Source organism: Octodon degus, unplaced genomic scaffold (assembly GCF_000260255.1).
Source record: "Octodon degus isolate 3935 unplaced genomic scaffold, OctDeg1.0 scaffold00067, whole genome shotgun sequence".
Taxonomy (NCBI): domain Eukaryota; kingdom Metazoa; phylum Chordata; class Mammalia; order Rodentia; family Octodontidae; genus Octodon; species Octodon degus.
Genome location: NW_004524643.1, coordinates 7,001,708 through 7,024,806, shown reverse-complemented (window position 1 = coordinate 7,024,806; position 23,099 = coordinate 7,001,708). Strand labels below are relative to the sequence as shown.

Genomic DNA, 23,099 nt, shown 5'->3' with positions numbered 1-23,099 from the left:
GAGAGGAGCAAGGATGCTTTGATCCGAAGAGCTCGTTAGAGGGCTGTGGGTGAAGCCTTAGGAAAACAAGCCTTGGGTTCCATATCTGTAGGTTCCTGTTGCCCTTTGTTGGGCCGGGCCTTCAAGTCCACATTCCAGCCTGAACACAGACGAGTATACATGGAAGGAGGCCAGCGTGGGAGTTTAACAGGAGAACACAGATGAGGGAAATATTCTCTTCTTTCTCTGGAGGCAGCCTGCACAGGCCTCTAAGCAAGCCAAGGCTGAGCAAGTAGTAGAAACCCTCAGGGGCACCTGCTAGAGCGCTGCCTATAAATTTGTCAGCTCTTGATAAGAACTCTGAAACTCACAGGAAACAAAATAAACCAAAGGCGAGATGAGGCCCCAGTTGCAGAAGCCCTTAACAGGTAGGCAATGCTGGATAGTAAACAAAATCACTTTGCATTTTCTGTCATTGAAGCCAAACAATACATATTTAAAACATCTTTTGGCCCTTAAAGATTTCTTCTCTTGAGCTTAAATTAGCTATAACATTTCTTAACCTTGCGAAGAGAAATAGGTCGAACCCTCGAGCCAAGGGTGAAGGCAAGATCCACATACATGAGTACACCGGAGCTTCATCTTCTCTTAAGAATGCATGCACAAGGCCTTGAGGATCTGAAAAATGACTTTTCTTTTTCACTCAGTCTGTCTGGACTCATTATTTGGCCTTTTATAATATGATTATTGGTATGTGGGGTCTGGCCAAGTCTGTCAGGTTGACTGTCTCTGATATTGCTGTGCCCTGCTTAGTCCTGCTTCATATGGCTAACCTGTTGGTCGGTGCTCTGCCTGGCTTTCTCCTTCACCTTCTTTAGCTCTAGAAACTTCAGCAGACCATGAGCCTCCAGGGCCCAGGGCCCATGTCTTATTCCTCATTACATTCCTGGGACCTAAGAGAGGATCTGGTCAAGGTTTATAGAACGTGGGTTCTCAATCTGGGGTCTGCAGACAGGTTTTGGGATGATGAAATTCAGCGTGAGGTGCCTGCATGCATGTCCTGGGTAAGAATTCACAGCTTTCATCTGATTCTCAATGGGGGTCCTGACTCCCCAAAGTTTAAGAAGTACCTTAGGTCTAAAATGATAGCAGGAAACAGTGCGAAGGCTTTCTATTTTGTAACTTCTATCTTAAAGTGAATAAAAAATTTAAAAGAACATTAAAAATGACAGAATTTCAAAACAAGATAGGAAAAAGACACCGGTTGTTAAACCGCATTGTTATCTTCAAAGTAGCTGTTCAGAATACCTGACATAAGCATGCAAAACCAAGCAAAAATTAACCATTAACTGTTCCTTTCAACAAACCAATAGAAATTAGTAGCACAGTTATTTTAGCTATCTTGGATACATATATATTTTCCTTCCTTTTTCTTTTCTCCCTTCCCCCATTCTAGTTGAACATCCCTTTTTTTTCTCTTTTTAGTAAGTGTCTACAGGGTCTCACTATGTAGATCCGACTTGTAGAGACCCACCTGTGTTCAGTCTCCCAAAGAGCTAGGATTACAGGCGTACACCACCACGCCCAGTCTCAACTGCCATCTCAGCACACCCCAGGGGCGGGGCCAGCACGGTATTCCAGGGATCGAACCCCGGCCACTGCATCTGCCTAAGCAGGCGCTTTAATCTGCCGAGGTATTTGGCTAACCCTGATCTTTCCTCTTGAGTACTTTATCTTTCACTATACCTATTGTACCTTTTGGACTTTATTCTTTCAGTTTCTTACACTAGGGAGATAAAATGATGTTTACACATGTGGGCTTGACTGATTTCACTGAAGAGCATGGTCTCTAGTTGCATTCATTTACCTATAAAAGCCTCGAGTTTTTCTTTATAGCTGAGTAATACTCCATTATATAAAAAACACAACATCCTTTTTTATCCATTCCTTAGTTGATGGGCATTTGGGTTGTTTTCAAGAATTTTTATCTTTTTATTTATTTATTTGTGGAACCAGGGATTGAACTCAGGCCCTTGTGCTTGCCAGGGAAGCGCTTATTCCACTGAGCCATCTCCCCAGCCCCTGGTTTCAAGATTTAACTATGACAAATTGTGCTGCCATAAACATGAGTGCACTTATATCACTGGAGTATGATGTTTTCAATTCTGCTGGACAAATACCCAGTTGGGTAATAGCTGGGTCAGATGGGACCTCTAATCCTAGTGCTTCTCAGGAATCTCTACCCTGATTTCCACAGTTGTTGTACCAGTTTACACTCCCACCAAGAGTAGAGAAGGGTTTCTATATCTCTCCAGCCCCTCCAGCATTTGTTCTCCATTGATTTCTTGATGAAAGCCATTTCTTTGGAGGTTAGATGGAATCTCAGTGCTGTTTTAATTTGCATTTCTTTTTTTTTTAAATTTATTCAGTATGGGGTCTTGCTACACAGCTCAGACTTGTAGTGACCTCCTGTCTCAGCCTCCCCAGTGCTGGGATTACAGGCATATTCCACCAGGCCCGGTTTTAGTTTTGGTGGCTGGCTCAGCATGGGGTGGGGGTTGGCATGGCATGAAGCACAGGGGATCAAACCCAGCTCCGTACACTTGTAAGGCAGGCACTCAGACCTCCAAACTATCTTCCTGGTCCTGCATTTCTTGAATAACCAGTGATGTTGAACATTTTTTCATGTATTTATTTGCCATTTGTATTTCTTCCTCTGAGAAGTGTGTATTCATCTCAGATGCCCATTTTTTGATTGCATATTTGAATTTGTAGGGCTTCATTTTTAAAATTCTTTATGTTTGAGATAGAAGTCCTTTATGTGAGGGGCAGTCAGTTAAAATTTGTTCCCAATTTGTGGGTCTTGTTTTTACTTTGTTGATTTCTTTTGACATGCAGAAACTTTTCAAACAGGTGAGATCTCAGTTGTCAATTATTTGAAGTATTTCTTGTGCAGTCTGATTTCCGTTCATAAACTCTCTGCTTACCCTGATGTCTTCAAGATTTCTACCTACTTTTCCTCTAGTAGATTTAGTGCTTCTATTTTAATATTTAAATCTTTGACTCATTTTGACTTTAGTTGAGTGCATGGTAGTAAACATGGGTCTAGTTTTAGTCTTCGGCCCATGGAGAGTGAGTTTTTCCAGCACCATTTATTAAAGAGGCTACCTTTCAGTGAACATTTTTGACCCCTTTGCCAAAGATAAGGTGGCTGAGTGTGTTTGTACTTCTGTCTGCATCTTTTGATCACTTCCATTGATACTCTGGCCTGTTTTATTGCTAGTATCATGCTAATTTATTCACAGTAGCTTTGTAGTATAATTTCAAGTCAGGGATTGTGATGCTTCCTGCCTTTCCTTTGTTGCTCATGACTGCTTTTGCTATTCTAGGTCTCTTCTGTTTCCAGATGAATTTCAGGTATGTTTTCTTTAGATCTATGATATATACTAATGATATTTTGATTGAGATTGCATTAAATCTGTATAACAGTTTTGGGACTATGGCCATTTTCACAATGTTGTTTCTTCCTATCCATGACAAAGGAATATCTTTCAATTATCTGAAATCCATTATCTGAAATCAATTATCTAAGATTTTGATCTCTTTTTTCAGAGTACTGTAATTTTCACTGTGTAGATCTTTACTTACTTTGTTAGATTGATTGCTAAGTATTTCATTTTTGGGGGTGCTATTATGAAAGGTGTGGTTTTCCTAATTTTTCTCTCAGTGAATTTGTTACTATGTACAGGAATGCTATTGACTTTTTTTAGTACAGGGCCTGCAGGGTCTCACTACATAGATCAGACTCATAGTGATCCTCCTGTTTTCAGCCTCCCAAGTACTGGGGTTACTGGCACATGCCATGCCCAGTCTCAATCGCTGTTTCAGCACTCCCTGGGGTTAGGGCCAGCATTGCAAGTGGTGCTGGGGAATCAAACCCCAGTCCCTATGCCTAAGCAGGTGCTTTAATTCACTGAGCTATATGGTTGGCGCATGCTACTAATTATTGAGTTTTAACTTTGTATCCAGCTGCACTACTGAATTTGGTTATTAAATCTAGAAGTCTTCTGGTTAAGGTTTTGGATCTTCTATTTAGAGTATCATGTCATCTACAAATAATGATAATTTCACTTCTTTCTTTCCAAGCATTATTCCTTTTATTTATCTCTTATCTAATTGGTCTGGCTAATGTTTCCAGAAATACAATGAATGGTGACAATGAACATCCTTGTCTTGTTCCTGATTTAAACTGAAGGCTTTCAGTTTTCATACATTTAGTATGATGTTGACTGTTCATTTGTCATAAAGCCTTTTATTAGACTGAGGAAAAGACCATCTATTCCTGTTCTACCCTGTAGTATAATATCAAGTCAGGAGTTGTGATGCTTCCTACCTTTCCTTTGTTGCTCATGACTGCTTTTGCTATTCTAGGCCTTTTCTGTTTCCAGATGAATTGAATTTCAGGAATGTTTTCTTAAGATCTATGATATGTAGAGTTTTTATCATGAATGAGTGTTGGACTTTCTCAAAAGTTCTTCCTACATGTATTGAGATGATCATGTGATTTTTGTCTTTGGCTTTGTTGATGTGGTGCATTGTATGTATGGATTTGCATATATTGAACCATCCTTGCATTCCTGGGATAAATCCCATTTGGTCATCATGTATAATCTTCTTGATGATTTGCTGCATTCTGTTTATTAGTATTGTATTGAAGAGTTTTACATCTGTGTTCATTAGGAAGATTAGTTGATAGTTCTCTTTTAAAAACAAATTAAAATTATTTGGTACAAGGTCTCATTATGCAACAGACTCTTACTGATCCTCCTGTCTCAGCCTCTTCAGCTCTGAGATTACAGGCATGTGCTACCATACCTGGTTTCAGTGGCTGGCTGGGCAGCACGGCATCTGGCACTGGGGATTGAACCCGGGTCCTTGCACTTTCCGGGTAGATGTTTAGACCATCAAGCTATCTCCCAGCCCCTAGTTCTTTTTTTCTTGGGTTTTTTCCTGGTTTTGGTATCAGGGCAATACTTGCCTCCAGCAATGGGTTAGGGAGAATTGTTTATCTTTCAGTTTCATTAAAAAGCTTGAGAAATATTGATGTTAAATCTTCTCTAAATTTCTTGTAGACTTGCTGTGGATCCATCAAGGACCTGGGTTTTCTTTGTTGGTGAGTTTTTTTTTTTTAATTACATCTTCAATTTCATTGACTGATATTGGTTTTTTCAGGGTTTTTATGTGATAGGCTGTTATTCTTCTCTAGGGTTAAATTCTTATGCCAGGCATCAAGTCCTTCAACTGCTTTCTCTCTACACAAACTTCTGATCCCAAAAAGTATCTGTCTCAGCTAGAAAACAAGAAATAGAAAGCAAAGCCTTGTTCATGGGTCCTTTGGGTGTGCCTTGGTGCCTCAGCAGGGTGTGGATATAACTGTACAACTACCCCTACATCCAAGAAAGAGGAAAGGCTGCTCCCTCTGCTGGCTTCACATGAGCTATTACTCTCTGTGGTTCATCCCTCTTTGCCTTGGCTTCAGCTTTTTCCCTCTTCTGAGGGTTTCTGTAAGCAGGGGCAAAAAACCAGAGCACCAGTGTCCCTGGGATAACAGGAAGCAATTCAGGCAAAAGAGTAAGGCTACCTGCCATTCTTTCCATTTCTTACACAGCCTTCTTATTACCCCAAGTTTCCTTCTATGCAAATGGGAGCATCCTGTAGAATAGCAAAACTGATAGTAGAAATTCCATGCACTGAACTTCCACAATTGGGAGCTAAATAAGCCTTTCTTCTTTATATATTACCCAGTCTCAGGCATTTCATTCTAGCAATGTAAAATTTACTAAAATACCTCTTTTCTAACTACTGAACTCAGCTCTGCTGAGTTCACTATGTGACAAATATGTGGATGAGGGCACTGAGCATGCTTCATGCTTGCTTTAATTTTAACAACTTGCATTACCTTTTGACTTATTAAGTGCTTGCCTTTTGTATTTCTGACTGAATTCTGAGCTTCCTGAAAGCAGGACCTGTTGTATTTTTATTGTCTCCCCAATAAAAATTTCCTAGAGCAGACTTTGATGTTGTTGATCCAACACACACTTTCAGTATACTGGCCTTTCCCATAATTCAACTCTTATCCACCCAGCACACAGCTTTAAGTGTGAGCCATATGTCCTTGGTCTGGCAAGGAGCACGAACTCTGCTGTGTTAGCAGTGCCTCCCACAGAGCCGGACAATCAGCCAACGGTGATAGTCTGAGTCATGAAATGTTTCCCACTATTCAAAGGCTATTTGTGTCTGCTTTGCTTTGTCTAAGCTCAGCAGCTTGGCTAATGCCAATCAGCACTCTCAAAAGGAACTTTTGGGGTTAAATTCCAGCTCCTTGCACAATGTTGGAAGCCAGAGGGGTGGTGCTGTGCCCACCAGCAGGAGGCCAGGCCAGGGGCAGAGCTTCCTGTATGCAGGAGACACTGGTTGAACCACAACTTTGTTCATCCCTTGAAGAGGCCTCGTGTTCCTTCTTTCAACTTCTGCACCCTCGCAGTAGCCTTTGACCTCATCTTTATGTGACATGAATGCATCAGAGGTAAACCACTGTCACCTGGGGCCCTCACAGAGTTCTGGGGCAACACAAGGCCATGTGTAAGCTGCAGCGGCCAGGCACAATTCGTCCTGCTTTCTGGCCTTCCTCACACTTTCAGAGACAAGTTAAGGAAGAAAGCAAGGGAGAGAGAGGGAGAAAGCAAAAGAAGGGAAGGAAGAATGGCAAGAGTTCTAGTTTTCTTAGTAAAAAATGTGGAATAAATTAATGAGACCTCATTTTAATGCAGAGTAGAAGGCAAGTGACCATTTTTTAAAAATGCTAAATCACTAATACTTTTTTTAAAAAAATATATTTTAGTACAGGGTCTACAGGATCTCACTACAAATCTGACTCGTAATGATCCTCCTATTTATAGCCTTCCAAGCTCAGGGCTTATAGGTGCGTACCACCACACCTAGTCTCAATCCCCATCTCAGCATGCTGCGGGGGCAGGGCTGGCACAGCATGCTGGGAATTGAACGCCTGGCCCTGCCTCTGCCTAAGCAGGAGCTTTAATCCACTGAGCTATCTGGCTGGCCCTTAGCCACTAACAAGATGGTAGCTGGTGAATGATTCTGGGGCTTCTTATCCATGTTAAACAGCATACAGTACAGCAAATGCACATTTTTTTCAAGGTGGTAAGAAATGTTTGAAACAACAAATTTTTAAAATATCTGCCCTAAAGTTACAAGATGATAACACACACATTTCCATGTGGCATGTCTCAAAGAGATGAAGGAGCTCAACTTCAGAGTGGGTGTCCCTCAGAAGTGCTTAAAATCTTCACTATATGGAGGTAAGAGATGTCACAGTGGGCAGGGAAGGACTCATTTCCTCATTTCTATAAGGAGGTAAGGGTAAAGCCAGATGGCTGCTACCTCCATGGCACAGAGCAACTGGTCTCCCTGGAAGCTGGAACCTCACAGGTGGTGAAGCTGAAGCCAAAGATCAAAAAGCTTCCAGGGGGCTGGCCAAATAGCTCAATGGATTAAAGTGCCTGCAAGCAGGCATAGGGGCCAAGGTTTGACCCCTGGGCCTGCCATGCCGGCCCCACCTCTAGGGCATGCTGAGACTGGGCATGGTGGTGCGTGCCTGTCATCTCAGCTCTTGGGAGGCTGTAAACAGGTGGATCACTATGAGTCTGATCTAGTAGTGAGACCCTGAATACCCTGTAGACCACTCCCTAAAAATACAAAAACAAACAAACAAACAAAACCAAAAAGTTTCCAGGGCCTGTGCCTTGGTCAGTATTTCATTTTGTATTTGCAACCACATGACTTTGAGACAGGGTCTTGCTTTAGAGTCTAAGCTGGCCTTGAGCTCACTTATGTAGCCCAGACTGGCCTCAAACTCATGGTGATCTTACTTCAGCCTCCCAAGTGCTGAGATTACAGGGTTGCACCACCACACCCAGTTCTGCAACTAGATACATTTATGCCATCAGATTGACATATGTATTTCTCTAGTTTTCTGGGTGCCTCCCTGTCTAGGATGTTTCTTACACAAAGTACAGTGCCTTTTAAAAACAGTGAGCTACCAGAATCCCTATATTAGGAGGGCATTTTGCAAGAACCTTTTAGTAATGAGTCTTTGTATTGTATTTGATGCCCTTTCCTCCCCTAGTATCAATATACATAGTATTCGTTTGAATGGAGAGGGCATGTTTTAAAAAATCTATTGATTCAACCTCTTGCTTCTTTTCTGTTGAAGCTGCCCTAGAGATGACTGTGAGCTCCTCACATCCAGAGGTTGCGGTCAACAATTGGCCCAATTTACAACACTGTTGTAACAGAGTGGTAGAGAAACTCATTAAACTCTGTCTTCATATGTCTGATACCCTTTTTAGGAAGTATAAACCAGGTTTATTATTATTACTATTTATGTATTCGGTACAGTATTTGGTATCTCACTACACGGCTCCACCTCGCAGTGGTTCTCCTGTTGTCAGTGTCTCCAGCGCTGAGATCACAAGCATGCACCACCATGCTGGTCTCGGCGGCCTGCTTAGTGCACCCGGGGGCAGGGCTGGTGTGGCATGTGATGCCAGGGATGGCACCCTGGTCCCTGCGCTTGCCTAAGCAGGTGCTTAATCCATGAGCTATCTCGCCGGCCCTAAACCAGGTTTCTGATTATAAATTGTACTGCTTTGTGAAATAGTTTTTGGTAAATTAGCTGCAATGATTAAGACAGGAGTCCAGGACATCCATAGATGGGGTGGTATGAGGCACGCTGGCTACTTCTTTGTCCAGAGTACTGTTTTATAGGAACCCATGGGATCTCCCGCTGTGACCCATTACAACCGTGGCTGAGGGGATGAAGCAACTGTCTGTGCTCTCCACAGCCCAGGAACTTGTGCGATGAGCTTGCGCCACCACAGGTCAACTGTGCCTGAGATGAGCCCGTGTCAGCCTGCAGCAAGCAGAATCTCCATTTGGACCCAGCTGGGTTCTCTGTTGTTGTTGTAGTGAGGCCTAATCAGCATAAAAATGAAGTTGTTTTGATTTTCCACTGTCTGTGTGCTATCAGAAAACAGTTATTAGGAAAATCACATTAATTAGCAACAGCTGAGGGGAGGCTGGGCCGTTCTGGAGTTGCAGCTGCAAGGGTGCAATCTGCCTGTTGACTAGATTTTAACAATCAACAAAATAAATAGTCTCAGAGTGTATTTAATCACATTAGTTTCATTTTCTTCTATTTCTATTACTGTGCAGGACTGGTAGTTAATCTACATTAAGTAATCTGATACCATTAACACACTTAGTTCAAAGCATAACTTGGCTATCTTTGTCCTCCGATTTATTGGGAGCAATACGCTGTTTAACTTAAAGCTCATTTCTAACCTTATTCATGAAAATGGTGAAATGTGTAAGCTGACAATCTTTGTCTTACGAAGCAGGCAACAGAATTGGGAGGCTGGATAAGTGGACAGAATGACAGGCAGATGACAGATGAGCCCCTACATATGCTAGCATCTGAACCTTTGAAACTCCAACCCCAACTAGTTTTCTACTTGTCTGTGTAAGTATCGTGAACTCAGTGTGGTAGAGACGGTATAAGAGACATCTATGGTCAGGTAGATTGAATTTGACCCTGTCTCTACTTTTTCAGGGTATAGGACATGAAAACTGAGATTCAGAGAAGCAGTTTATCTCCTATACCTTGAAAAAGTGGAGACGGTCAAATTCAATATCTCAGTTTTCTGCCCTCTAAATTGCAGTTCATATTTCCTGTATGGGGTTCCTGGGAATATTAATCAGCTAAAGCGATGTGGAAGTTTCCTACCAAAAGTTTTCTTCTTCCACTTTTAAAACTTTGTATTTTTATTTAACCTCTCACGTGTTTGTGTTTTTCTGCCCAGTCCGAGCTATGGCCCACCTGGGAGTTTGTGCCAATCCGTCAGTGTCAGGTCATGTGTCTTGGCTTTCTCTTCAGCCAGTATGACATCGACTACCAGCTACTGAGTACCTACTATGTGCCAAGCACTCCGAAGCATTTATGTTATACCATCGAAGGGTTTTAATAACTGGGCTAGTCGTTAGTGTCATTGGAGGGATAACTGACATCCTAATTCCATCCCAGACCAATGAGCTTAGAATTTGCAGAGGTGGCGGTCAGAGAAACAGTGGGTTACAAGCGAGCCAAGTGATTTTAATGTGTGGCCAGGGCCAAGCGGGACGGGTGCAGATTTGCTGCTTTAACTCTCTCATCTAGGGGGTAGGCACGGTGCTATTGTTATCTTCTTTGGCTGCTGAAAAAAGCCAAGGCAAGAGTGGGATCTGAAACCTTGCTCAAGGTTACATAGGGTAAAGGAGAGAAGCCAGGATTAAGAACCCGTGCGGTTTGGCTTCTCAACCCAAGTCTTCTCCACTGGTCTCTCCTGCCCCCTGTGGGACAAGGAGCCCTAAGATAAGGTTACTGGGCAAAGGCAGCAGCAGGTATCCCCACTAGATTTGGGCCATCCGAAAAGACATCGTGCACAGCATAGCATGCCAGTTTGTATCTTGGCTTTCACGCTCTGGGTCTCTTCAATCCAGTACAAATCCTAGCACCTCTCTAAGCTTTAATTTCCCACAATGATTATGATATCAACCTTGAGGCAATGGTTGAGAGGTAGAGTGGAAAACTGTCAATCTCACACTATTTAAATAATGGAAAGGGCACTTGCCAGGCTTGGACGGGATGAGCCACCGTGTCAACCTTGACTTGTCTGCCCCGGAGCCCTGCTGCAAGGTACAAGCTTGGTACAACAGACCATTTCCAAGGAAAGCGTGATTAGCAGCAGCATCTGTGGCGAGTTCCACAGAGGTGTGGAAAGGGCCAGCTTTCCTGGCTGTGGAGGAATAATGGAATAATTACGCTCTTCTGGGAAGAGCTCTTTTAGAGATGGCTGTGACAGTGAATGGGAGGGGAGTTAGCTGCCCCTCCCCAACCCCACTGTCCCTCAGCTGGTGACTCTGTCATTTGCTGGCTTTATTCCAGGGGATGAAGAGAAAATAGGAATGTAGCCTGGATCCAAAGACAGCCTGCCATTAGAGGGTTACGGATGAGTGTCCTGGTGCAGGTCCCTCTGCCTCTTTCTTTTCCCTCCCCCATAGGTAGCACGAGCTTGGCACACAGTAGGTGCTCACACCTGACATTAGAGGGTTACAGATGAGTGTCCTGGTGCCAGCCCCTCTGCCTCTTTCTTTTTCCTCTCCCATAGGTAGCACGAGCTTGGCACACAGTAGGTGCTCACTAAGTGTCTGTCAAATGACTGAGGCTTGAGGCATAGTGAGGGGTAGAGTGTGGGGAACACTGTTTGGTTGTTCTTTCTGCACGGAAGCCAAATACCTCCTATGGGGGTGCTAATGGCCTGGTTTAGATGTCCCCCCAAAGCCTCACTCAGTCACAGTTTCTCCAGAGGTGGCTGAATCTAGAGTGGGGGATTGTTTCATGGTCAGTGCTAAGATTAAGGGTGCAAGGATTAAAGGTGGTCATTACTAAACCAGCCCACAGGGGATTGACACAGTAGAGGTAGCCTGGATGCAAAATAAGGGGCGGGAAGAGGCTTGGCTTCCTCTTGCTGCTTTTTATTACATTCTGAACTGTTCTCTGCCATGTCACCCTGCCTTGGAGCCAGGTGACTATGGGCTGAAACATCTGAAAACTGTGAGCTAAATAAACCTGTCCTATTTAATTTGGGATGTTGGGTATTTTGTCTCAGCAATGAGAAAAGTAACTAAGACAAGTGCAACACATAAGCATTTTAAAGGTTTTTTGGGGGATAATACTTGAGATTTAACTCAGGGCCTTCAACACTGATCTACATATCCAGGACTTAACTGGTTTTTGTTTGTTTGCTTGCTTTTTGAGACAGTGCCTCACTGAATTGCTAAATTGTCTGCACTGACTGGGCTTGAATTTGTGATCCTCCTGCCTCAGCCTCCCAGAGTGCTAGGACAACAAGTGTGTACACTATGTCTAGCCCAGCTCGGCTTTGATCTTGCCTTATTGCCTGAATTCCTCACTGTGACCCAAATTAGTGTCTAGTTTCTCACCTTGAGACTGTCCTTCCTTTGAAGGCTTTTGGTATGCACATTGACCCTGAGATGTCCTGTCCTCCTCCACTATGAGCTGCTCAGGCCCAGTGGCCAGTCTGGGTAAAACCCTCACCTCGTCTAGCTCAGTTTCTCTGGACCCATGACGGGTCACACACAACTGATGACAGAACGGGTGTGCACAGGGATCAAGTGACTGTTAGGGTTTAAATCTGAAATGTCCCCTGAGAACTCATGTGTTGAAGGCTTGGCCACAAGCTGGTGGCTTTATCTGGAGTTGAGGCCTTGGAAGAGGAGTTAGGGCACTGAGCACACACCCTGGAGGGGAGCAGGGGACCCTAGCCCTTTGCCCCTCCCCTGCTTCCTGGCCACCAGAACATGAGCAGCTGCTCCACTGTGCTCTTCAGCCAGGACCTTCTGCTTCACCTGGGCCCAGCAACAGCGGAACCCAGCGACCATGGACTGGAGCCTCTGAAGTCATGAGCCAAAGGGACTCTTTCCTTCTTTAAGTCATTTTTCTCAGGTATTTTGGCACAACAATGGAAAGCTAACAAACATGGTATGGGTGCTGACCTGAGCGTGAGATGTACAAAGACTGAAGATTGTAAACATCTCCTACTTTGCCTGTTTACTAAAGTTCTTTTTAAAAAGATGGGAAGTTGGCCTCAATGAAGATGTCTTCAGGTTTTGGGGCAGGTCAAAGGCTTGATCTAGGGCATCAGACAGCTGGGACTCATGTCTAGCTCTACACTTAGGAGCTACATGGTGTTGGAAAAGTTGTGCCTCTGTTTTCTTCCCTGTACAATGGAGCAAATAATGTTATCTTCATCATAAGATCATCAGCATGCATTTTTGCTATTACCATTACTGCCTTTTTAAAAATGAGGTCATGGGCCGGCCAAATACCTCAACAGATTAAAGCACCTGCTTAGGCAGATGCAGTGGCCAGAGTTCCATCCCAGGGTCTGTCGTGCTGGCCCCGTCCCCGGGGCACACTGAGACAGCAATTGAGACTGGCCATGATGGCACGTGCCTGTAATCCCAGCACTTGGGAGGCTATAAACAGGAGGATTACTATGAGTCTGATCTACATAGTGAGACTCTGTAGACCCTGTAGACCCTGTACTAAATACAAAAATAAAAATAAAAATGAGGTCATCATATGGGTGACTTCTCAGGGAAGGGATATTTTGACAAAGGAAAGAATAAAAGAGAGAAGGAAAATAAAAGAAAAAAATCATGTCATTGAGCATCAGATCCTTATACCCCTGCACAGTCTCACTCATCTCAACCACAGCTTGTCCTGCTTCCTCTGCATCTCCTGCACAGGCCCAAAAGTATTCCTTCATTCCCTGGCCTAGGCACAGTCCCAGTCTGTCTCCCCTTTTCTAAAGCTTTTGCTGGTATACTCTGTCACTCAGAGGTTGTGTGCCTTGGACCTTCTTCATTACTTCCAATAAGGTTGGGAGCTCTGGCTCTATGTTGCTCCCAGGACGGCACTTGGGAGAAGCCTGGCTCTGTGGCTACTGCCCCCTGCCTTGTCTGTTGTCTGCAAGTTCCTGATAGCATAGGCTACACATTGATCAGCTCTGCATCCCCAGGGTTGGGCTTGGGGCTTGGTATGCAATGATGGTACTTAGTGCCTACACTATGGGAAAGAAAGAGGGGCAAAAAGATGGATGGATGGATGAATGGAAGGCTGGCTGGCTGGCTGGCTGGCTGGATAGAAGGAAGGAAGGAAGGAAGGAAGGAAGGAAGGAAGGAAGGAACTCAGTCCAGTCTCTCAGACCTGGTAAGTTCCTGTCTATCTTTTCTCTTGAACCCATTGTCTTCTCCTCCAGACCTCAGCACAGCTTTCTGGGAGGAAGAAACCAGAAAGAAAACAGGAAAAGGAGAAAGAATAAAAGATACAAATGCAGTTCTTCCGCTCCCCAACCACCTGGAGACTTTCCAGTAAGTCACCAATTGGAAACCACTTGGCATTAGTCAGCTTCTCATTGCTGGGATCCAATACCTGACACACATAATTTAAAGGAGTAGGTTTATTTGGCTTGTGGTTTCAGAGGGTTCAGTTCATAGTAAGCTGACTTTGAGGAAGACACATCATGGCAGATGGGCATGGTGGGGCTACTGCATGCTTCAAAGCAGCTGAGAAGCAGAACACAGGGAAAGAGCACCAGAGAGAGAGAGAGAGAGAGAGAGAGAGAGAGAGAGAGACAGACAGAGACAGAGAGAGAGACATTCCTGTTGTCTGCAAGTTCCTGATAGCATAGGCTCCACATTGATCAGCTCTGCATCCCCAGGGTTGGGCTTGGGGCCCAAAGACTCACCCCAGTGGTCCACTTTCTCCAACTGGGTCCTATTTCCCAACAGCACATTCAACTATGAACTTTAGCATATGAGTCCACTGGTATATATGATCCAGTGACCTCTCCAGGAATCTCTTCATCCAGGCAACTTAGCAATTAAGATTACATGACACACATTTCAACTTTATAGAAAACTTACAAGAACCATATATGTGCCTAAGGAGAGTCACATGGAGAGAAAACATTCTCTCAGGCTTTCACAGAAAGCACATTCGCCAAGCAATGTCTGTGACTCGTCCACATGGCTGACACTGACAAACATTCTGAGGTATAGGATCTCAGGATAAATCCTGAGGGGATTTCATTGACCTTATCAGACCCAAAAGCTACAACTCTTGTTGCATAGGTCCTGCTTTACCTTGGTCTTAATCACCCAGCAGAAAAGTATAAAAATGAAATATAAGAAGTAAAGCCATGCTGTTATGTTGAGCTGTAGGGGACTCAGGTCAACAATTTTTCACATTGCCAGTGAAGTAGAAGACCCAATATTATTATGGACTACTGAACTCTTTTAGATTATTTTGCTGAGTTAACACACCTATAATATTCAAATAACGGAACTTAACAAAAAAAAGGGTATACAGATGAATGTCCATTTTGTATCTGTGTATTCAAAGTGGTTAGGATAGATATATAGTTACATTCTCTTAAAGAATAGAGTGATTTGTTCTAATGGTGTTTGTAGATAGGATATCATGTCCACATCTTGTACAGCAATTAACCACTGGGAGGAATGTATGCAATGTGTTAATTATTGAAACTGTCCTGCCAATTTGATTTGAAACTGTCTCATTGCTATTTGTTTCTCAATAAAATTATGGAAAAAATAAATAAAATTTTTGAGGACTTAACAAAAGAACCATATAAAGAAATCCATCCACTCCCTGAAACATTTGGGACTAAGTGGTTGACAAGATGCTCAGTTGCTTCAAGTATGATACTCTCTTATGTATTTTCCCCCACACAAGGAAAATCTAGAAAACTACAATATAACTTTCAGAATTAGAAGTTACTATTCACATATGGGATCCTTATTCAACTCTACTCAAGTGTCAACCATTGCTCCTTGATAGCCAAAAGATCTAGCTTAGGATCACTCTGTTATACTGAGACTTTCCGTTACTTTAGTTCCTTCAGTCGATAACAGTATTTCAGTCTTTCCTTGTCTTTTATGACTTTGAAACTTCCAAAGATTACATGTTGTTTAATCTGCAAAATGACGAGCTTGTCTGATGTTTCCTCATAATTCAATTTAGCTAATGCATCTTTAGCATTAACGCAATAGGTAGGATGCTGTGTCTTTCTCATTGCATCTTATCAAGTGGCACATAATTGAAGTTTAGATTTATTCCACGACAGATTTCTGCAAGACTTCTCCACTCAAACATTCCTTTTTTTCCTCTTTGTATTTACCAAGCATTTTGGGGATGGGTAGTTTGAGATTATATAAACTTTTCATTCTATATCAAACTTTCTAGTTATGTATTTATTCATTTTTAAAATTTAACTGGCATATGTTTTTATATTAAATGACCTATGGTTATCTATTTTATTTAGTAAGTTGTAATCCATTTATCTGCATGAGAACTTATAGCCTGTGTATATTTTGCTTAGTCTTTCTTCTGTCTTGATGCAGTATTTCAGTGTTTATCTTCCTTAGTTTTGATATTTTAAAATTTTGCATGACTCTTCTGTTTTATATATTTTTCTAGTGCCCCATCATTTTTAATGAGAATCAGCAAGCAGAAAGCAAGCAAATAGAGTGAGGCCCCAGTAGACCTAAAACTCAATAGGTTTTGAAACTCTGAAATCATCTTTAAATTATAGATTTGGGGGGGATAGATCATTGCAAATGAGAAAAGGGCCAAGAGGATGGGGGTATAAATAGAATTAAGATGTGTTAGATCATGGATCCATGACCTGTGATGAATGTAGTCATTGCATATTGCAAATATGCTCATAAAAAATAAATACAAGTTACAGGCATTGTCCAAAATACTGGCACTTAAAAACATTCACTTCTGGGGATGCTGTTTCTTTGTCTTAGCAAACATTGCCATTGTGATCATCTTTGTTTGGTGGCAATTGTACAACAATCACAATAACAGCGACAATCACAACACCACCTCGTGCAGGGCTTACTCTGTGCTAGGGTTCACACGTCCTGACCCACTTGCTGCTCGCAGCAACTCTGTGGAGCAGCTATACTATTACCCCACTTGGACAGGGGAGACATCTGATGCACTGGGCCTTTCAAACAAGTTACCTGGACACCCAAGAGGGCTGAATAGAGGTACCCAGTGTTCGCCTTCTCCTTCACAAGAAGAACCGATGTACGTGAGAGACATGAGAGAATGCTGGCTATCAGCAAGAGACTGGGACCATGTTTACATCAAAGAACCTGGAGTAAGAAACTGAAAACTTCCACAACCCTCACTAGTTTTTTGTCCACATTGATAAGTAACCAGGAATCTACGTAGTCACCATTGGAAAACAATCTCATAATTTCCAGTGACTACTCAGGCCATCTTGAGAAAGGAACTGTGGTCTGAATTGAGACTGTTTGCAGGTCAGAGATGCCTGCATAGCTCCATCTCTGGGGCTCCACAGAACATCCTACTGCACTGGCTGGGGTAGGGAGGGTAACTCTCCAGGGAGCCCAGGTTGGCCTCAAGTCTGCTGGGTGCCCTGTACTCTAGGGGACAGGTGTTGCAACACAGAGGAGATTAGAGGGTGTTGCTTTCAATAGCCAGAGTCCAGGCACTGGCCCTCTGAGACCAAGGGTGCAGGTAGCAGTCTGTAGACTTGCCCCAGAGCCAGGACAGAAGGCAGGTGCCAATGGGATTCCCCCACCACTCCACCCTGCCCCACCACCAGGTGGTTACTGACAGGGCCAGGAAGGAGCACCTTGGCTATGCCGCTGCTCGGCTCACAAGCAACAACTTGCTCTGCCAGACTGAAGGAGTTGAGGGGAGAAAGGTCCAGCTCCAGATGTTGCCTGGAAGCACACAGCCAAGAAAGCCAAATGGATCTTTGCCTGATACCAGCTGCAGGTGCTCTCCTATCTGTGTGCTGTCACCAGCAGAGAGGAACGCCTCGGTTCCCACCTTAGTCACCTCACAGCTCCTGCTCTTGCTGTGTGACTTTCCCACTGCTATCAGGACTGGGTGTGAGCGTTCAGAGAAGATCTGCAATTCCCTATCACTGCCTCTCTCATGTAGCCCCCGACTCATGCCCCTGGATGGTCAGAGAGCAAGTGCTTCAGACCCTGCACTACTGCTGAGGCTGTAAGTACAGAGGGCCTTGTGGGTAGGAGACCTAGAATCAACAGTGCTCAAAACCTCTTTGCTTGAAAGGATCCACCCATCCATTGTAGGAGTAACATAGTGAAGACCCCCATAGCCACTGCTTTTGGCACCATTCTTGTCTGAACCACTGTTACCTGCTACTCTTGCATAAACCACGAAGAAAATGGGTCTGATTTCACTGTGGCACATATTGTGCCCAGAGTCATTAATCACAGCCAAAGGGAGTGATAGGAATAATATGCTGTGATGCCCAGCTGGAAAGAAAAGCTATACTGTATAATAAACGGGTTTCCCAAGACACATATTCAGGAGAAAGCTGCTACTAAGATCATCCAATAAAAGTGGTAGCAACGCTACCAGATGTGGTAGTTGTGATTCATGAGGTGTGCAAATCTCAAATATAGGAGGCCAAGAAATATGAAAAAGAAAGCAACATGGTACATCCACAACAACATAATAATTCTCTAGCAACACATTCTGAAGATATTGCTCTGGATAAAATGCTGGATAAAGAATTCAAAAGAAAGATTGCGAAACAACTCAATGAGCCAGGCATGGTGGCGCATGCCTATAATTCCAGAACTTTGGGAGTCTGAGTAATGAGAATCCTAGATTCAAGCCTAGCCAGGGAGCTCAGCTCCTCAGCCAAGGGTGGCTGGGTGGCGGTGGGAAATGTAGATTAATAGAAGCATTGTGGACTCAATCCCCAACATAGAAAACATATAAAATTTTTTAAAAATCAATGAAATCCAAGATAATAAAATAAACAGTTAAATGAAGTTACAAAGACAATGCAGATATGAATGAGAATATTCAGCAAAGAACCAAGTTAAGTTAAAAAAAAAAAAAATGCAAATGAGCGACTCAACAACAGACTACCTCCAGGGAAGGTAGAACATCAGAATTTGAAGTAAATCATTTGAAGCATCTCTTGCCAGACAAAAAGAAAAAAAGGAAGGAAGGAAGGACAGATGGACAGATGGATGGACAGACAGACAGACAGATAACAAAGAGAGTATTCAAAGTATTCAAAGAGAGTATCTCTGAGACACCAGTACCTGAAAAAAATATTTTTTGGATATCTGAAGTTAAAGGGGGAAAGTTAATGGCATAGAAAACCTATTTTTCTTTTAAATGTATTTAGCATAGGGTCTACAGGGTCTCATTACACAAATCGGACTCGTAGCAATCCTCCTGTTTTTAGCCTCCCAAGTGCTGAGGGTAAAGGTGCATGTCACTATGCCCAGTGTCAATTGCTGGCTCAGTGTGCCCAAGGGGTGGAGCCAGCATAGCATGATGAGGATCGAACACTGGTCCTTGTGTCTGCTTAAGCAGGCCCTTTAATCCACTGAGCTATCTGGCTGGCCTAGAAAACCTATTTTTAAAAATTATAGCAGAAAACTTTCCAGATCTCAGGAAACACAGAAATCCTTGTAAGGAGGGTTCTTAGGCTCCAACTAAACATGAATAGGAAAGACCTTCACCTCAGTATATTATAGTAAAACTTTCAAAATTATAAAGCAATGCAACAGTCTAGAATCTCTGAAAGAAAAGCACCAAGACATATTTGATGATATCTCTAGTGGACTAACAGCAGATTTCTCAGCAGAAATGATATAGACAAGGAAAGAGAATGACATAATCCAAAACCTGAAATGAAATAATTGCCAAACAAGAATACTACACCCAGTTGGGGAGATAGCTCAGCAGCATAAGTGCCTGCCTGGTAAATGTAAGGTTCTGAGTTCGATCCCTGGTACCAAAACAAAACAATCACTCCCAATAGGCTATCCCTCATGAAGGAGAAATAAAGCCCTTCAAATGCGAGCAAAAATCAGACTAGCCTTACAAAAGGTGCTTATAGAACTTCTACACCCAGAAGTGAAAGAAAGGTAACTGCATTATGAAAGTAAGTGAATGTATATATCTCACTAGATCAGTAGATACACAAAAGGATAATCAAAATCAAACATCAGAAATAAAAAATTGAATATTATCAGTATAGTAAATCATCAGAACACAAAGATGGACAGAGTAAAATAAAGTGTATTCTAAACAAGTAATAGATCAACCAAATGATAAGAATAAGTTCTTACTTATCAATAACTCTCAATATAAATGGACTAAATTCTCCAATTAAAAGATACAGACTGAATAACAAAACAAAACAGGGTGAAACTGGCTGGACAGAAAAGATGCTGGATTTGTCTGAGGAACACAAGGAATATGTGATTTTCCTGCTGGTCGCCAAGTTTGGGCAGATTGAAGTGGAGTTTCCAAGGCGATGATCCAATCCTAAAATCTAGAAAGGCACCTCCAGAAAACTCAGTGTGAACAGTGCCACTGTCCAGCGTGGTGTGGAAGGATGAACGTATCTCCTCTCTGAGAGCTCAAAGCTTATGATATCTGAACTGCATTTCCAAGACTGTGTTTTCATTTTAGGATTCTCTGAACAACTCAACAGATGAATACTTCAGCTTTATCTGGAGAACAGAAAGCAGACCAGAACTATTCTAAATGGACTGGTGCCCAACCTTCCAAATTGCTGTTTGGAAGACCCAGCCCCCCTGCTTCATTTAGTTCAGCAGCTCCAGCAAGCACTGGAGGAGATGAAAACAAAACACTGTATCAGAGTAGTTCACACAATACACCTGTTTTAAGATTTTAATCCTTTATATCATTTATGAATTGGTGCTATGCAGGAATTACCTTTCAAAGTTAATGCTTTGTTAATTGACAATGATAAGTATCTAGAGTACATGGATTTTCTTTTCCTATTGCAAGATATTGAGGTCATGATCAAAAATTAATGTATAGTTTCTTTCCAGTGCTAAATGTGGTGAGCTCCTTGACAGATTGAAATGTACTTTGTATTTTAAGTGTGTGAATAGGATCAAATTAGCTAGAAATGAACCTATACTATTCATGTCTTGTGTATATATGAATGAACATCCTGCTTTTGGAACTTCTTTATCTCTTTTATTATTTTCCTTATTACTGATCAAAATGTAAAAACAGAATTTATGATGTGACACTAAAAAACAAGCAAAAGCAAAACAAGAAAGAGAAGCCCCAACAATATAATGTCTATGAGAAACTTAGCTCAACAGTAAACAGACTTGGGGCTGGGGAGATGGCTCAGTAGAATATGAACTTCCTCGGCAAGCGCAAGGACCTGAGTGCAATCCCGGGTTCCACCAAAACAAACAAACAAACAAACAAACAAACAAACAAACAGTAAACAGACTTGATGAAAACGAAAGGACAGAAAATCATATTTCAGGTAAATGGAAAGCAAAAATGAGTGGGAATAGCTGTATTTGTACTTGATAAGACAAGCATGAAGACAAAAACTATAAGAAGGGTTAGAGACAAAGGCCAGGATGTAATGGTCAACGGGTCACAGGAAACAGGGAAAGTTCACACACTTCTTCCTATTGCAAATTCCACTGTTTTAAAGATACTCCCCTATATAGTGGCACCTGGGTTCAAGAACACTTCTGCTCTCAAACAGTTTATTTTGCAAACAGAAGTACTTTGAAAATTTTTTGTTTTGTTTGCAAACTGAATTGGCTGACCAACATGATGGGCCATATTTTCTTTCTTTCTTTCTTTCTTTCTTTCTTTCTTTCTTTCTTTTTTTCTTGGTACCAGGGATTGAGCTCAGGACCTTGTGCTTGCCAGGCAGGCACTTATGTCAGTGAGCTATCTCCCCGTCCCTGTGGGGCATCTTTTCCACAGGAACATAAATGTGGCTGTCTTTTCCTTTTTTTATTTTTTATTTTTTTAACAAAGGGCATCTTTTTTGTTTTGTTTTTTAAAAATAATTTTATTGAGAAACAAATAGCAATGAGACAGTTTCAAAACTGAGTAATAGGACAGTTTCAATAATTAATACATTGCATATTGTCTTAGTGGTTATTCATTGTATAAGATACAGACATGATATCCTATCCACAAACACTATTAGAACAAATCTTGCTATTCATTGAATTAAGAGAAAGTAGGTGTATATGTCTATCCTACTTTGAATATACAGAAACAAAATGGTCGTTCATTTGTATCCCCTTTTCTTTGTTTAGTTTTGTCATAGAAGGGTATGCCATTATAATTTAAATATTGTAGGTGCGTGAACTCAGCAAAATATTCCAATACAGTCCAGTAATCCATAGTAGCAGTGGGTTTTCTGTAGGACTGGCAACATCAGAAGTTGTTGACTTGAGGTAACTGTATTTTCCAAAATCACAGAACAGAGGAATTTCTGTCACGTTCCAGGAACACCCAGACCCACTCCTAGCCCAGACCCAGTGAGTGTGTGGGAGAGCTTCTGGCTACCCTGCACAGGCAGGACTGACTCCTGGTCCCAGCCCAGAGGCAGCGTGGGTGAGACCATCTTCCACCCCCTTGGGATGCCCCCCACCACTACGCAGCACCTCCCCCAACCCGCCCACAGAGTAGGAATTTCTGCCGTATTCTGGGAACCCCCAGACCCAGTCCTAGCCCAGGTCCGGTGAGTATGTGGGAGAGCTTCCTGCTACCCTGTGCTGGCGGGACCGACTCCTGATCCCAGTGCAGGCACACTCTGGGTGACACCTTCTTCCACGCCCTTGGAATGCCCCCCACCACTCCGCAGCACCTCCCCCACCCTGCCTGCCGAGTAGGAATTTTGCCGCATTCCGGGAACCCCCAGACCCATTCAGCCCAGGTCAGGTGAGTGTATGGGAGAGCTACCTCTCCCTCCTACTCCACCTTGTCCACTCCAGGCTCAACTCAGGCTTGGCTTACAGGCTGGGGTGTAACCCTGCAGCTGCAATCCCTACAGACAGGGTAGAGGATAGAACCACCCAGCTAGTTCAGGAGCAGAACATCTTGCCACAGGGGCAAAACAGGTTCACTCTCAAGGGCAGCAGCAGGAAGGAGCTGAGCACAGCACCCAGACCAAAGCCAGGCACAGGTGGATAAATCCAGACTTTGTAGATCTGCACCTGAACTTCAGTACATGCTAAGGTTATAACTACAACAAAGATCTACAACAAAGGTCAGAAGACAGTGCTACACAAAATGACGAGAAAGAACAAAATGCAATCTCAGAACCCAACCCCACCCGTAAAAAGTGCAGAGGACACTAACACAGAACAAATTGGGAGTCACACAGTTGAAAGCACTGAATCAATGGCTTTTGAAATAAAGAAACAGCTGCAGAAAGGTATAGAGGAACTTAGACTGGAAATAAAAAAAGAAATCCCTGAATTAATAACATCTGCAGTAAAGAATCAAATGCAAAAACATATGGAGGAAACCCAGTGCCCACCCAAAACAAGTG

The 23,099-nt window shown here is 42.8% G+C and overlaps 1 protein-coding gene and 1 pseudogene across 1 annotated transcript in view; one reads left to right on the top strand and one right to left on the bottom strand.

Annotated features, from left to right (window-relative positions):
- Window positions 1-23,099, bottom strand: part of Spon1 (spondin 1) — a 317,562-nt gene that overhangs the window by 183,587 nt on the left and 110,876 nt on the right. The gene's annotated exons all lie outside the window — the stretch shown is intronic.
- Window positions 19,972-20,436, top strand: LOC111817688 (annotated as a pseudogene).